Raw genomic sequence first — 16,928 nt, 5'->3', positions numbered from 1 at the left:
CGTCCAATCATGTGATGACTTACCACCTTTGGTGTGCTTCAAATTCCATCTCAGGTGATTCGATCCGCTTACGTCTTTTCTAGCATACGCTCATTGGTCTCGCGGCCAAGTGGTACATTGAGTTACCACGGGCCTCTTTTTACAATTTTAGTCAGTTATCTACCTCGTTCCTAACTCATTTTCAGTTGCCGGTCAGATATGATAATGGCACGGAGCTACTAACTTCATTAAAACAGTCGACGTCCACTTACATTTCCGATCATATACATGAATGGAGACGTCGACGGCGATTAGTGAAAGTTTTTATCCCGGACCAAATCTTAGCTGAATGGTTTGTTAAATCATTATTACCGAAGTTACTGAAGACGTAGCTAAGGTCGGAGTAGTTACTGAGGAGCAAGTAATTGCTCAAGCGCAGTACCTTGACTTAGTTTACACTCAGTCAGGTACGTTACATGAAAAGATCCCAGATCTTCCAAAGTCAAATCAAATTGCTGCTGCTCCTTCGGGATCCCATGCTGCTAATGGCATGATTGGTACGGTAAATACTAAAAGCAAGAAGAAATCTTCAAAGAATTCTTCGCCCATTATAACCTTACCAGATTCCCCGACAGGAGAGTCTTCTCCTAAAATTTCCGCTGATATTCACGTTGTAGAGTCATCTACGGCTAAGTCAAAAAACGGTGGGAAAAAGAAGGGTAAGAAGAAGGGTAAAGCAAGCAAGACTCCAAAGGAGAAAACAGAAAAGTCGGAAACCAATGACGAAAAGCGCAAACCTCGATATCCTTGTCTTATTTGTGAAGAGGGTCATTTTACAAGAGATTGCCCCCATCGGGCCGAGGTTGTGAAAATCGTCAAAGGTTCCTCAACTCCTGCTATTTTGAAAGACCCATTTCCAAAGTAGGAGAGTAAGATGATAGGTTCTTCCTCGAGTGCCACTGAAGAACCCATATTGATGATGTCTCATGTAAGGATTGCGACTCGATCACACGATTATGGTAGTAAAAGTCATGTTGATGGATCGAAAGAAGTAGAATCTTCTCATTCAAATCCATCAACCTCAGCTCCCGGTTCCGATCCACTACAGATCGAGAAACCTAACCCTGACTTAGTAATAAAACCGCCCGCCAAGGGTGTACTTCGAAGGTCTGCTTTCAATCCACATGTGAGAGCGGCCCAGAATTACAACATTGTTGAGGATTTAGCTGTTTCACCCTCAGCAATGTCGGCTTTAGAAGTGCTGCAATCATGCCCAGCACAGCGAAAATTACTTTTGTCGGCTATAGGAGCTGTTGATGTTTAGGACCCGAACCTGATAATCTTTGATCTAGAAAATAGTACACCGCGTCTCCCTCATCAGATGGCTTTCCAGATTCCAGTGATAGTCAAAAACAGGCCTATTCATCGGACTGTAATTGATGAGGGAGCTTCCACGTGTATTATGTCGATTCAGTGTTGGAGATCGCTTGGTTCTCCTTCGCTGAACCAATCCTCGACAATTCTTAAGGCCTTTGATGGCCGTGGGTTCCATCCGTTTGGAATTTTACAAGATTTGCCTATAGGGGTTGAAGGAAAAACCGTTAGTCTAGATGTGGAGGTGGTTGATGCCCCTCTGGACTACAACCTTCTTTTGGGTCGAAGTTGGTCTTACGCTATGACAGTGGTCGTTTCATCGGTCTTCAGAGTCATAAAGTTTCCACATAATGGCAAGATCGTAACCATAGACCAGCTGGCTTATTTTTCATCCGACCCAGCCTCTTCAGAGAGTATCCAGCATGTCGGTAAAACAACTATCCCTTATATTGATGTTGGCGTAGGATTAGTTAAACATTCCGGTTTACTAGGAAATTTTCCTTTTCCTCCAATCAACGCAGACCCTTCATTCGCATTCATTCATATGATTACTTCAGACACTATTATTTATGACGATCCTTGGATTGTTCCTTCTGAATCTGAGATAGACTCATTTGGTGATGCAATGCCTTTGAGTCCATATGAAATTGCCTATGAAGCCGTGCAGTCTTTTTCCGACCCAAGTTCAACCAAAATCGACCAAATGAATGTGGTCCGTGAGGAATCCCTTTTCGCGTCAACCTCGGAGTTAATAACGTCTCCCGAAGTTGTGTCATCTGATGAACAACTTTGTGAAGTCCTGTGTGTAGACGATTTACCATGGGAAGATCTCCATCATAGATCTTCGTTTTTACCTGAGGATGATTGTTTTGAAAACGATTTCTCATCAATCTTTACAGCTGAATATGTCAAAGACGCTCAGAGTCCAATGAAACATCCTGATTCAGAGCTGAATTTGGGAAACGTTTCTCGCACTATTCCCATTGACATTTCAGTAAAGCCCGAAATTGTTGAACACATTCATATAGGTGCCTCATGTTCAGATGACGAAATTCAAACATACAAGGCCCTATTTCAAGAATTCCGCGACGTGTTTGCCTGGTCCTATGAGGAAATGCCAGGAATTGATCCCTCCATTGTTGTTCATGAGATCAAGACTTACCCGGACGCTAAACCCGTTTGGCAACGTCTGCGTCAGATACACCCTCGGAAAGCGGCTGCAATTAAAGCAGAAGTTGAGAAGCTGTTGAAAGCAGGGTTCATTTATCCGATCCCGTTAACAGATTGGGTATCGAATATTGTTTTGGTTAACAAAAAGCAGGGAACAATAAGAATATGTATCGACTATAGGGATATCAATCGTGCTTGTCCCAAGGACAACTATCCAACGCCCTATATCGATCAAATAATTGATGATTGTGCCGGCAGTGAAATATTTTCCTTTATGGACGGTTTTTCCGGTTACAACCAAATCAATATTCTACCTGCCGATCAACCAAAAATGGCTTTCATTTGTCCATGGGGGACATTTGCTTATTGAAAATTACCTTTTGGGCTTAAGAATGCCGGAGCCACTTTTCAAAGGGCGATGTCTTATGCATTTTATGACATCAAGCACATTGTGCAACCGTATCTCGATGATTTGCCCGCTCACTCCTTACATCGAGCTGATCACCTTGTCCATTTACGAGCAATTTTTATGAGGTGTAGGCATTATCGTATACGGTTGAACCCACACAAATGTGTCTTCTGCATAGAAGTGGGACGATTGCTGGGATTTGTAGTTTCAAAAGCCGGCATTCGCGTCGATCCCTCGAAGGTCGAAGCTATCATCAAATTGCCTCCTCCTTCGAGTCTGCGCCAACTCCAAAGTTTGCAAGGGAAAGAAAACTTTTTACGCTGATTCATTCCTAACTACGCCGAGATTACCAAGGGTTTTACCCGGTTGTTGAAACAAAATGCTCAATTCTCTTGGGATGAGATAGCTCAGAAATCTTTTGATGCGCTAAAGCACGCGTTGACCCATGCACCGTTGCTGCATCCTCCCAACTACAACCAGGATTACTTTTTGTACCTCGCCGCCGCTCATTCCACCATTGGAATGGTCATAGTACAGGAAGATGAATTCGAAATGGAACATGTGATATATTATCTTAGTAGGACATTAAATCCCACTGAGCTCAAATATTCACATGTGGAGAAATTGGCCTTGGCAACTGTTCAAGTTGTCCAACGTTTTCGTCACTACATTCTTCTCCGTAAAACTACAGTCATTTCATATTGCAACCCTATGATCTACATTTTGACTAAACAATTGCTAGGGGGCAAGTACTCTAAATGGATTTTTATCTTGCAAGAGTTCGACTTGGAGTTTGAAAAATCTAAGTCTAAGAAATCTTTAGTTTTTGCAGAGTTGATGTGTGACTTCCCGTGTGCTGACACGGAAACTATGGCAGAGGAACCCATTGCGGACAAATTTCTGTTTCTCATCAACACTTTAGATCCGTGGTATGGGGATATAATTGTTTATCTCCAAACCCAATCCTTTCGGCCCGAAGCTTCAAAGTCGGAACGTCGAAAAATTCGATTCCAGTCCCAACAATACAAAATTATTGGAGATACTCTTTATCGTCGTGGGGCAGATTTGGTTTTTCGTCGTTGCTTAACTCATGAAGAGGCAGAAAGGGTTATGAATGACTGTCATTCTGGAGCGTGTGGCGGTCATATGTCTGGGTATGCCACAGCCCAGAAGGTGTTGCGTGCTGGCTACTTCTGGCCGTCCATGTTTAAAGATTGTATCATTGCGGTCCGAAAATGCCACAACTGTCAAGTGTTTGATCGCAAGATGCACACACCACCTGCTCCTCTCCACCCTATAATTGCCGTTGGTCCTTTTGCTAAATGGGGTATCGATTTTATTACATGTAACCCTCACTCGGCCAGGGGGCATGCGTATATCATCCTTGCGGTTGATTATTTTACTAAGTGGGCTGAGGCGATGCCTACATTCGAGGCAGACGGCAAGACAGCTGCGATTTTCGTATTCAATCATATTATTGCTAGGTTTGGTGTCCCACAAGCGATAATCACTGACCATGGGCGCCATTTTCGAAACATTATGATGACAGAACTTACAGGCCAGTTTGGTTTGCGTCATGATAGTTCTACTCCTTATTATCCCCAAGCAAATGGCCTGGTTGAGTCTATCAACAAAGTTTTAGTTATCATGATCCGACGAATCATTGGTATTCATCGGTCGAATTGGCACAACATGTTATTTTCAGCTCTTTGGGCGTATCGAACCTCAGTGAAAACATCAACAGGGTTCACTCCTTTCCAACTAGTTTATGGTTTGGAAGCTATGCTGCCTATTGAATGCGAAATCCCATCACTTCAAATGGCTGTCGAATTACTTCCAGCTACTTCCGAAGAGGAGAAGCGTTTATTATACTTAGCTCAATTAGATGAGACTCGACGCGATGCTGCACTGGCAATCGAGACTCATGCAAAACGGATGAAAGCTCAGTATGACCGTAACGTGACCCCTCGAAATTTTTCGGAAGGAGACCTAGTGCTATTATATGATCAAGCTAACGATAAATTAGGTGCTGGAAAATTCGTTCCTATGTGGCATGGACCCTACATTGTTAAGCGAGAGCTAGCAAAAGGGGCCTATGAGCTGGTAGATTTTGATGGGGACTCTTTGGGTAAGCCCAGAAATGGACTTTACCTAAAGAGGTATTATGCTTAAATGATGGGTATGGAGATTTAGTTAGGTTAGTTTTTCTTTCTAGCTGGTGTGTTTGTTAGTATAGATAGTGTGCTTAGCTTAGAGAGTGTATTTTTAGTCGTTATTCTGGCTTATCTCGGTTATACTCTTGATATTGCAGATGTTGACGCCTCTCCAAACGTACATTGGATTCGCTGATGGTGCTTGTCGTAGTACACAGAATATCTCTTCCGCAGCTTGAGTTATCTATTCGCCCTCTGACGAGTTAGTTTCTATGCATGGGGTGAGCCTCGGTCAAACAACAAACAACATTGCAGAATACAGTGAAGTGATTGAGTTATTATCTGAATCTATTTCATTTGGGATTCGGAGTTTGATAGTGAGGTTAGATTCTGAACTCCTTGTATTACAGCTTAATAGAGTATATGCCATTAGAAATCCAGTGTTATTAAGGTTATTTTTGAGAGTGCGCCTCTTGGAACGTGAATTTGATTACATTGAATATCAGCATATTCCAAGGTCATTAAATACATTAGCAGATGCAATTGCTTCTCGAATGTTAGACAGACATTTGCGATAATCATAAATGTAAATTTAAAAACATTTTATCATATATGTTTAACAAGATAAGCCGGTAATAATGATATATATAGATAGGAGTGTGTCAAAAAAATATACATCGTCTTCGATCATAGGTTGAAAAACACCTTATGATCGGCAAAAATGATAAGTAAAAAAAACCAAAATGTCACATGTGTCTACAAAAAGTGACTAGCCAATCACTGGTGGTGCTCTCTATACGACACCACTGCCCGTGCTACCCTACACAGGAACCTCCTGAAAGGTCCTGGGACTGCGACCACATAGCGTTGAAGTCGGATAGGAATATCGTCTATAGTCGTCTCTGGTATGTCCGCCGTGAGACGCTCTAGGTCCTGTTCCAACTCGGCTAAGGTCTCTGCGGCCGCATCCTGTGGGGCCGGTGCTGGTGCAACTGGTACTCTTCTCTCGAATGGCCGAAGATTGGCCGGACGCTGTGGACCTACATCTGCATTTTGAAAATTTTCACTGTCAGTTTTGAGACGATATAAAAAACAAACAAAAAAGTAAATAATTTAAAAACTTGTGAAAAATGAACTACCTCTGTCGTCCCATTGTTCTCCCTATGGAAGAACCATGTCCGGATCACCGCGAAAATCTACTCCGGCATAAGGAAAATCCTGGATCGCAAAGACCTGGTCCTCCGACCAGTGAAAGTAACCCGCAGGAAATCGGACAACTCCCGCTCCCTCATCAGGATGCCGAGCCATCACCGCAACCCATCGCATCAACTTTGGCTCCCGAGGAGGCCCAGCTGCAACAGTGAGATGTTGTGGGATCAGCATCGGAACCCTCTCTAGGGCAAAGCTCACAACTAGAGGCCCATACCCAAAGGTCTTTAATTGCCTGTTCTTTGCCCTAGTCAGTTGGCCCTTCATATTGGCCAACACAGCGTCACACCAGTTGAAAATGGTGCCTCGGTAGCAATCAATCGCCATCCGCATTTGGGACCCGGTGGCAATATGCAAGGCGGCTGCGCCGCAGAGTTTGGTAACCCTAAAGGCAATTACCATAAGTTCAGGCAGAGATATGTATTTGATTTCTATCGCTTTCTCCTAGTGCTGATTGTTGCAACACTCTAGCCGGAGACTAGCAAGGGATTGGCCACCCAGCCTAGTCCCGGACAGAGTCAGTTGCTCGCCCCTATTAGGCAAACTAGTGAGAAAATATATGTCTGAGGGCTCTATCTCGAGCTGGTGCCCTCCGATGTAAAAGCATTGATCCTGAACGTTCCACCTTTCAACCAGCCATTCTAAGAATTGCACCTGGGCCCTCATGCCAGGTATGGCCCAGTATTTGTAGAGACCGCATGCCTTCAAAGCATCAATGGAAGGTTGATGATCTATTGTGGCCAGATCGACATCTTTGTGTTCTCTTTCGCGCCAATCAAGCATGGTGGGCAATCTACACACTAGAAAACATTCATTAGAATTCATTAAATACTAAATTAATGGTTTAGTTTTGAGATTTGGGGTTTTAAATTTACTTTGCGCGGAGTACGCACCCTGCTTTCAGAAAACAGAGCGTGGGTACGCAGCTATTCTGAAGGTAGGCTGCGTACTCCTGCCATTTTCCCATTAACGAAAATGTCGGGGTACGCAGGTCGCCCATGGGGCACCTGCGTACCCCGCAAAGCGGATCTTGAAACCCCAAAGCCCCCAAAAACTCAAACTAGGGCTTAAAATGAAATTCTAAACGGATGAAAACAAAGAGGAGGATGTTGTGAAATACCTGAAAGAGACGGCGCTCGATTCCGACGGTCGGATTCTCCGCAAAGTCCACGGGAAGTTTCTTGCCAAAAGCCCTTTTCTCTCCCTCAACAGTAAAATGGTAAAAATGACATGGTAAAAGGTCTTTTTATAGGTTTTTTGGATAAATGAATGCTAAGTTTGTTTATTTTTTACCATAGAAGGATATTGTTCAACGCATTTTTGCTTATCTTAAACAGGTATGAGTAATGTGTCGTTTTTGTGCAGGACAAAAGGACTTTCAGGGAAAATTATCATTTTTCACAAACCAAAAAATCAGAGTCATCTTTTAAGCCCTTTTCTGACTCCTAAAACATGAAAAGATTGCCGAGCGTTTCTTTTACACTCGTTAAAACGGAATTAAAAGACGGTCCCCTTATAGCTCTTTTCTGACCGTAAAAAACAGGAAAAGATTGTCGGGTTTTTGTCGTTTCAAACTCGATACTGGAAATAAAACGACGTGTCCTTGATCGCTTTTTACTTTTCAGGTCAGAGGCACTAATCATGAAAGTACTCCTTGGTCGCAAGACTAAGGGGTTCTCTCAAGTATTATTTTATACTTTTTCGGGCTTGGGAGACACAACTTTACGAAAAAGTTCAACCTGGAGTCTTCTTAAATTTTTTTTCAGACTCTCTAAAAATGAAAAACGCCGAGTTTCTCCTATACTGGACTCGTTAAAATTTCACAGTAAAGGACCTGTTCGATTACAAACAGGAACGGACCACTCCTTAGGGTTCGAATCAAAACTAAGTTGGACTCATCCGAAGGATGAGCTTATAATCAAGCATATGTTATCCTCCTCAAGCTTGTTAAAAATAAAGAGGTACTTGCCAGAAATGGTGGGGGAAAAGAGAGAAAAATGAGCCCATTTGTTATCCTTTGTCTCAGAAAAAGCCTTATTACCACTCTTGAACACGACACTTTGCATTCACCTGGGTTGGGAAATCCTTTGCCTCACAGTTGATCAAACCACATTGAAAGTTTTCAGCCGGGTATTAACTTTGGGTCAAATGTCACCAAGCCATCTGTCGTGTCGTTATGTGTTCAAGAGGTCTCTGCAATAAAACATTCATCTGCAAAATACCCGTCATCCATTTTGACCATCCCTGAGTCAGTCCTTACAGCTACATTTCTTCAACTTTATCTATGATTTCATGTTGTGGGCTTGCCTGCAACGGGTCGCTTTCTATCGACATCAGCACATTATCTAGAAAGAGGACCTAGGAATCATCAGTACCTTGAAGTCTGCATGCATCAATGGCAGGTTTCTCGCCTTTGACGACGGTTTACATCATTGACTTTCAATCGAAGGATTCCGTGAAATGTTCAACATCAACTCATTCATTCACATCTCATGATTGTACTGGGTACTTTGAGAACCATTGACATCACTGGTGGTCTCTCTCACGCTTGTTAACAGTTTACATCATTGACTGGTAATCAAGTGGTTTCTACCATGTTCGACATCAACTCATTTATTCGCATGGATAGAATCGTACCTGTCGGGAAGTAGAAATCAAGACCCTGGATCTAGTTTCCACCATCCAGGCTGCGAGGAGTTTTGTATTCATTATACAGTAGACTAACTATAAACAGATGGATGCGTCCATACTGTGTCTACAAAAGTCTATGATTATGATGTACTGCAAAATCATTCCTGTATCAGAGCAGTAGATAGTCAATTAGTTAAAGTTTTCAATCTGAGTATGGGAATGCCTACCTCAGCGATGATATGATCTTATATATGTATTTTGTGTTGAATACTTGCAGGTTCCAACTGGGCTCTCCACAAGATAATCCTTGAAATGATAAAGTACTTCACCCTTCCTAGATTATATGAAACCCTAATCTACTACAGGCTTCGCACTTTAGGGGGCAATCTGTTACACTAAAATTTGTCACCATGACTATTTGCAGTTAGTATGGCTCCATCAACTGTCATACTATCCTCCTTGGCAAGCCTCATACCTCTGCTCTTCATGTCAAACTCCAAGAAAGAGAGAAAGTCATTAAAAATATATATATCTCTGGGTACGCAGTTTCTCTTAGCCTTACCTGTGTGTACGCACCCCAAGTTCACAATACCTGCGTACTTGTACGCTCTGTCTGTAAAGTAATGGGTGCGTACTCCTGTAAAGGTCAAAAGGCGCAAGTTTCACTCCAAAAAAGTTACTTGTGGTCATTTCTAGAGCATTCTAGAAGCTTGTTTGACGTGTATGAAGTGCCTCCAGATGGTTCATGTATCCCTACCAAAGAGGAACTTATCCCATCAAGAGGGGAGCTATCCCATCCAAAGAGGGGCTTATCCCATTGATGGTGGACCTGAATAACTTCCTCTAGAGCACTATAAATACAGGCATTGGGCCAAAGGGAGGGGAGGTTGAAAGCTGAACATTCCTAAGGGTAGATGCTGCTGGAATTAGGACTCCCTTGTAAAGCTTGAGAGGAGAGATTCCCATCCTTTCCTAGCCTTATTTGAGAGTGGGTGAGCTGATCAAAGTAAAGGAAAACTCTTGCTGGACCCTAGGAGGGACTTGCACAACACCAAGGCTCAGGTTGTAATGGTTCCTTTTGTTTCCACTTAATGCAAATGAACTCATTTTTCTCAACAGATTGTTATTCATGATTTGTTTCATATACTCCTTGGTCTGTATGATGGATATGTATTGTTTTATGAGTTTATCAGGTGCTATTTAATCTTTTGGCTTGTTAGTGAATACAAGTTTCGAAGAGAAGGAGGAGCTCATCCGGATCGGCAAGGCTGGACTACTACAAAGCGTTGGACTAAAGGTATGTTAAAATCACCTGATTACTTGTATTCTCAATGCATGTTTAGAGAAAGGTAGTGTTTATTTGTCTTGTTTGTCACTAGAAAGCTTTTGCTTCTAGGGAGGTCGGTTGTGTCCGCACTATCGACTCTTTCCTCATGACACCAAGCTCTCTCTAAGATATTCCTATCGGAAGCTTAGCTAACCAAAATCATGTACAATGAGTTATGAGAGACTATTTATAGCAAAGGGTGGGTTGACCCTTGACATTCCCTTTGTGACAGTTCATTTACCCTCATGACTCTTCATCTACTCTATGACTATTACATCCAACTATAGACACTTGAACTTACACTTGATAAGAAGTTACATTACAATGCACATGTACCCATGTGAGACAAAAGTGGCTTAAGCAATCCATGCAAGACATCACTATGACTCAAACAACCGTGGGAAGTCCAACTCTTCGACTTCCTTGCGATGATCAACCATAGGGTACTGATGCCAAGATTGGTAGTTCCCGATGGTGTTTGTATACTCCAAGGTGACATCTTTCTGGAACCTGACTCTTGCTTCCATAGCATCCGGGTATACTACTCAGGCTCCTCTGTCCAACTTGTATGAAAGCATGTGCATCATTATCTTCAATGTAGCCAGACCAACAACATAGTTGTGCATGATCTCTGCACTGACGGGTAAGTCTGGGCTGGTGGCAATGCGCATCAACTTGTCAAAGTATGAGTCAAGCTCTAGTTGGACCTGTGCCTTTGTCTTTGCCTGGTTGAGAGTCCCAATAGATGGGATTGCATGTGCGTGCACCAAAACATCCATACTCTTGAATACACGTGCATGGGAAGCCTATAGACTAGTGATGAGCTGCAGGAACTCTTCATAGTTCCAGATCTGACTCTAGATACATGCCTTCAACTCGACCGCTCTGGGCTTCATCATCTTAGGCAAGTGAAGTGGGGCTCCCTTGTATCTCATCGTCCATGTTTGCATGTAATCAACAAAAGCATGCACGTTCACCAAGATACGTGCTCTTCTAGCACATTGCTACTGCCATCTGTTGAGATGGATGACTGCCTTATGCATGGTACCAAACTTGGAATACAATGCTCACATAACTGTGTCAAGGGACAATACTTCAAGTAGTATTTCCTTCTTCAATTCAGCTCTAGCGGACGCTGTCACAAACTCTCCTCCTTGCTTGGACGTCTCTAATTCCTTAGCCATTCGCTCATTCTCAGCTATCAGAAAGCAAACACTTGAGCTAGTGGCTTCGGCATATGCTCTGGTAGCATCGGCTAAGGTTGCTGATGTTTGCACACGTCAGACATGATCACTCGTTCCTCATACTACTCAATAGATGTATGATCTTCCAGATTTGACACTCTGCGAGATTGCACAAATCTATGTTGAGATTCGTCGAATGAGATGTTGTGCTCTCTCCTTGCAGTTGATCTCCAAGGATCTCAATGTCTCCTTGGTCTCTTGGGACTTGCTCAGCTTCTGGATGTAGTGAAGTTGGTGAGTCTACCTCTTATTGGTGCCTTATTCTTCCAGTGCAGCCTAGCTATCAATCCTACCAAGATGTAATATGCTACTTCCTACATGACGAGTATGTCCAAGGAAAACTTTGGTAGAACATGCGGAGGCTTCTCCGCGCTGCACATCTGTATGGAGGTGCCGAATGGTGAGGCATACCAAACAACTATGTCTATCAGTGCCTCCATTGTTGCCTTCAACATGTAGGGTGGATCCTGTTCGAATATCATCTTGTAAACTAGGGTGACAAAATGATCGGACATCCGTGTAATAACTCCTCTGAAGCTGCATTCAGAAAACATCTTACAATAAGTGTTCATAATAGTCTCCGCTGGTGACCATGCCCACTTCAAGCCCGGGAACTCCTGTTAGGCACAGATTGCATCTAAGATGTAGGTGGACATGTAGATCTCTGGTTGCATACCTTTGGGCAGTTGTCGATCCCTTGTTACCTGTTCCTTTAGCTGATGAGCCAACATGCCAGACCAATTACATGGTTTTCCCTCTTTTTCCAGTTGGTCTAGTGCAATCACCCAACTTTGTGGGAACGTTTCTGTGATTTCTTGGCCATACAGTCGACATGCAAAGATGACCAAGTATTGATACGCCTTCTGTAGTATCTTCGTCTTGTAGATCTGGTTGGGTGTCATCCTAAATCTAGCCAACTCCTTTACCTAGTTCTTCAAAATGTCTCTGGAGTTGGCATTACTTCTGGGTAAGATGAAGGGAGTCTCCATGATGGTCACGGGCTCCGACATCTGATACATCTCATCATAATCTTGTGCCCTAAAGGTTGCAATATCTGTATCATGTTCGCACATGGGAACACAAGGTATCAGCATGGAATCTGATACAAGTAGGACTTGTGAATGTTCACATATACTTGGTGGTCCTTGAGGTCTTCCCCAAAAGTGCCTGCAAATGCATCATTGACCTCTTGCCATTTTAGCTTGATGTCCTTGTCTAGAAACAACTTGGTATGTTCATAGATTGGTAGACTCGCGGACACTCGCTCAACTGCTGCTCCAGTTGCACTTCCGTAAGTGTCCTTTGATCCTACTCTCTTGGAGGCCATTGATCCTGAACTACTAAGAGGCAGACGAACACCTGCTAGATCTGGAGACAAAGCGACATGCATGGCAAGAAATATGTCATCAAAAACCAAAGAAAATGCAGGGAATGACATAACACATACCCGGGGAATGACTGGAAAGGATTGCGCAATTTATTCTGGGAGGATAGGAGACTAGCTGCCAGACTTGCGAAAAAGGAAGTCTGGGTTGTCTGGGAGGCATGACTAGTTGTTGGAATTGCGCAATGCGCAATTCAGGTTGAATGGACTGCTAGAATTGTGCAATGAACATTTTCTGCTGGCAATGAGTGCAGGCTCAGTGACTGCATTGCGCAATTTTATGGGCCAACAGTCACTATCTCTCAGAATTGCGAAAAGCAGGCCTGAAGGACAGTCACTGGGTAGAAATGCGCATTTCTGGAGAGGAATACAGAGCCTTCCCTCTCAGGATTGCACAATGTTGTCTTGGTGAGGCAGAGTCCAAGCCAAGGTTGGCCAGACTCGCCGATGGGAAACTGAAAGCAAATGTGAAATTGAATGCATGGTGATATTGAGTGTAAGTAGAAGAAAATGATCGTGCATGCAAACAGTGAATGAAAGATTCAAAAAACGGAACAACATGCATGTGGGTGAGGCGAGTCACTGAATCAACAGCTGTTCGTGCAAAACAATTTCATGCATGCCACAGCATTGAGATGCTAACGAAAACTGTAAAATCTAGTATCCATGTAAACAACAACAAGTGTTCAAATAAATCAAGCAAACAACACTCACACAAGTGAAAACACAAAAAACGACAGAAATGCTAAAAAAAGATAAGTTGAGACCACTTACCCATGAATAGCTAAGCCGAATGTGTCGAAGAGTCCTAGATGTGTTGTGGGTTGTCAGAGCTCCAAGATCGATGTGAAAGAATGAGCTCTGATGTGTCAAATAAATAAGTTTGTCTCATGACATACATGCCACAAATCTAGGAAAAAGCGACACTTGGAGGAAATATTCTAAAACGATCTTTTCATGTAACCTCAAGTTGTTAAAAATAGCTCCCTCAATCAAGGGATGATTTTTTTATGTTGCGTTTTTCTATTCCGGAAAAGCAAGTCATGAATGCAAGTCAAGTTTCCTTGGTCCCCAGTGGAACTAGTCAACCCAACTGCACATGCAAGAGGCTACTCAACTACTAGGAAAAAATGTGCATTTCTGGAAGGGAGTTGGGCTGGTTTCCTAGAAGATTTGTGCAATTTCTACGTAGAGAAACTAACTGTTGCCTAGGATTGCGAAAATTCTAGGCTGAGCAGCCCTGCTGGGAGGAATTGTGCAATTTTCTGGATGAAGCCTGATTGGCAGATTTGCGCAATTCTGGATCTGATATGGATTTAAACAGGAATGCAACAAATTAAAAATATAACCATAAATACAAAGATGCAGTAGAAATAACACTTATTTCATTAATATCAAATACTAAAATATGCTTACAAACATAATATAAATAAGACTAGCTCGGGAAATGGTAGCTTATCTCTAAGAAGAGATGTGGAAGATACATGCCTCTGAACTGTGTTACAATGAGGCTCGAAGGTCTATTTATTTTGAGAAACAATGGAAAACCCTAAACATCCAAAAATCTAACCCTAGGAAATGAAGCGCCAAACTATGGGTTCCGTTTGGGTAATTTGGCACATCAACTTCCTGGGGTCGTAACTTTGGCATACGATCTCTGTTTAACGTGCACAATACCTCATTAGAAATATCTATCTGAGGACTAGAAATTTTGAGTGAGAAACATCATTCCATGACGCATGTTCCTTCCAGTTTTCCCAAAAAACGTCGTTTAGGGCCTCAAAATGGCTCTAGAAGTTCAAGACCTGAAAAACTACCAAAAATAGTAAATTGTGCTACAAATAAGGAAACTAAAAAACTGAAAGAAACAATGGCGGGGGTCCAAGTGGAATAGGTGGGTGGCCACAAATATCCACTTGGATCATTCCTCACTCTTTAGGAAGCAATGGTCCCCATTGCGTTGAGTTCCTCCATGAGATGAGGAAACTTCTGTTGAACTTGGTCGCTGGTGAGCCACTTTCCCTGGTGAAGGAGTTGGCCTGCTTTGACAACTCGATATAGTTGGATCCTTTGCTATTGGGTGTTCTTGATCTATGTGTCCATGATCTGATCAGTTGTGGCTTGCTCCATGCAATCTGGATTTAACTCTGTAGGTATGAGTTGTTCTGCAATGTCTGATGTGTCCAACGATGGTGGGAAGTATGGTCGAACACGGTCCACATTGAACACTGGGTGTAAGCCAAGGAATCGGGGAATGCCAAGCTCAAATGCATTGTCACCCACAACCTTGGTAATGGTGTAAGGACCATATCGGAGTGGTGGAATTTCCAATAGGCTCTGGTAAGGCGTTCCTTCTACAAATGCAACCAGACTTTGTCACCCACCTGAAACTTGTGTGGCACCTGATGTTGATCATGTCATTGCTTGTAATTGGATTTTGATTTCCCCAAAAGGTCATGGGCCTACTGGAATACATGTTGGATGTGCTCAATGAATTTGTTTGCCTTATCGGCTTCTGACTGGACATGAGCTGAATTTGCCTGAGTAGCTACAAATGGTATGGCCATTTCAATGGGACATAGTGGCTAGAATCCCAAGCCCACCTGAAAAGAGTTGTGGCCAGTCGAGATGTGGAGAGCCCGGTTATAGCTATGTTGGACATAGGGAAGGCTCTCATCCCATGTGTGTGGATTCTTTGAGTTGTACATGCAAGAATGTGTATGATCATCATGTTGATGGCCTCTGTCTAGCCATCAGTTTGGGGATGGAAAGCTGTGGAGTTAGTGAGCTTGGTGTCCAGCATCGACCAGAGACTGGACCAAAATGTACTAAGGAACCTATTGTCCCGATATGAGATGATATATTGTGGGATCCAAAAGTGTACCCACACTCGTTCAAAGAATAGTTTAGCAGTGGCTTTTGCTATGATATTCTTCTTGCATGCCGCCATAATGGCCATCTTCGAGAATCTGTTGAAGACCACAAAAAAAACAGTCATTGCCATGCTTAGTAGAAGGAAGGCCCGACATGTAATCCATGGAGATGGATTCCCAAGGTCGACTAGGAGTAGGTAGCAGAGTATATAGGCCTTGCTTCTTGATGGTCGGTTTGGCAATGGCGTAGGCAGTGTAGGACCTGATGTACTTCCCAACATCCTGTCGAAGATTTGGCCAATAGAAATACTTCTGTAGTACTGCCAATGTTTTCTCGACCCCGAAATGCCCAGCGTCCTGACTATAGTGCACTTCCCAAATCATCTTGGATCGCTCGCTTGAAGGAACACAAAGGTGTCCTAGGTGGCATAGTAGGGCATCCTGGAGCTGAAAATCTAGAACTTGCTGACCCTCTAAGAGCATCTAGTATGTGTGGCTGAATTTTGGGTCACTTTTGTAGAGAAGTGGCCAATTAAAAGTCTAGTGCCCATAAGAGTTGAGCACAGTGGTCAACGCCATGATTGGTGGTCGGCTGAGGCAGTCTGCAACATTATTGGTGCTACCCTTCTTATACTTGATATTCAAATGGAACTGTTGTAGGTATGTGCACCACTTTTGACGGCGATCATTTTGCAACTTCCCTTGCATCTGTATGAACTGCAGGGGTCGGTGGTCTATGTGGATGACCATTTCCTTCCCCAAAATGTAATGCTTCCATTGTTGGCAAGCCTGCACAATGGAATACATCTCTTTTTCATAAGTGGGATACTTCTAGACTGTGTCTGAAAGTGTCTCACTGTGATATGCCACTGGATGCCCCTATTGAGTAAGGACTGCCCCAATAGCATAGTCAGAGGCATCTGTCTCAATCTCAAATGGTTGTTGCAAGTCTGGTAAAGTGAGCACTGGTGCAGAGCAAAGGTAATGTTTCAACTATGCAAATGCCTTCTATTGAGATTCAGATCAAAATAATTTTTCTTTCTCTTCTCCCTTGGTGACTTGACTCAAGGGCCAAGTGATATGAGAGAATCCCAACACAAACCTATGGTAGAAATTGGCAAGACCCAGAAAGCTACGGAGCTCTGTCAGAGTGGTTGGGGCTGGCCAATCCTGAA

This window comes from Pinus tabuliformis, chromosome 6 (assembly GCF_031772625.1).
Source record: "Pinus tabuliformis cultivar Carrire ecotype Pingquan chromosome 6, CPIR1, whole genome shotgun sequence".
Lineage (NCBI taxonomy): Eukaryota > Viridiplantae > Streptophyta > Pinopsida > Pinales > Pinaceae > Pinus > Pinus tabuliformis.
Note: the sequence above shows the minus strand (reverse complement) of the source record.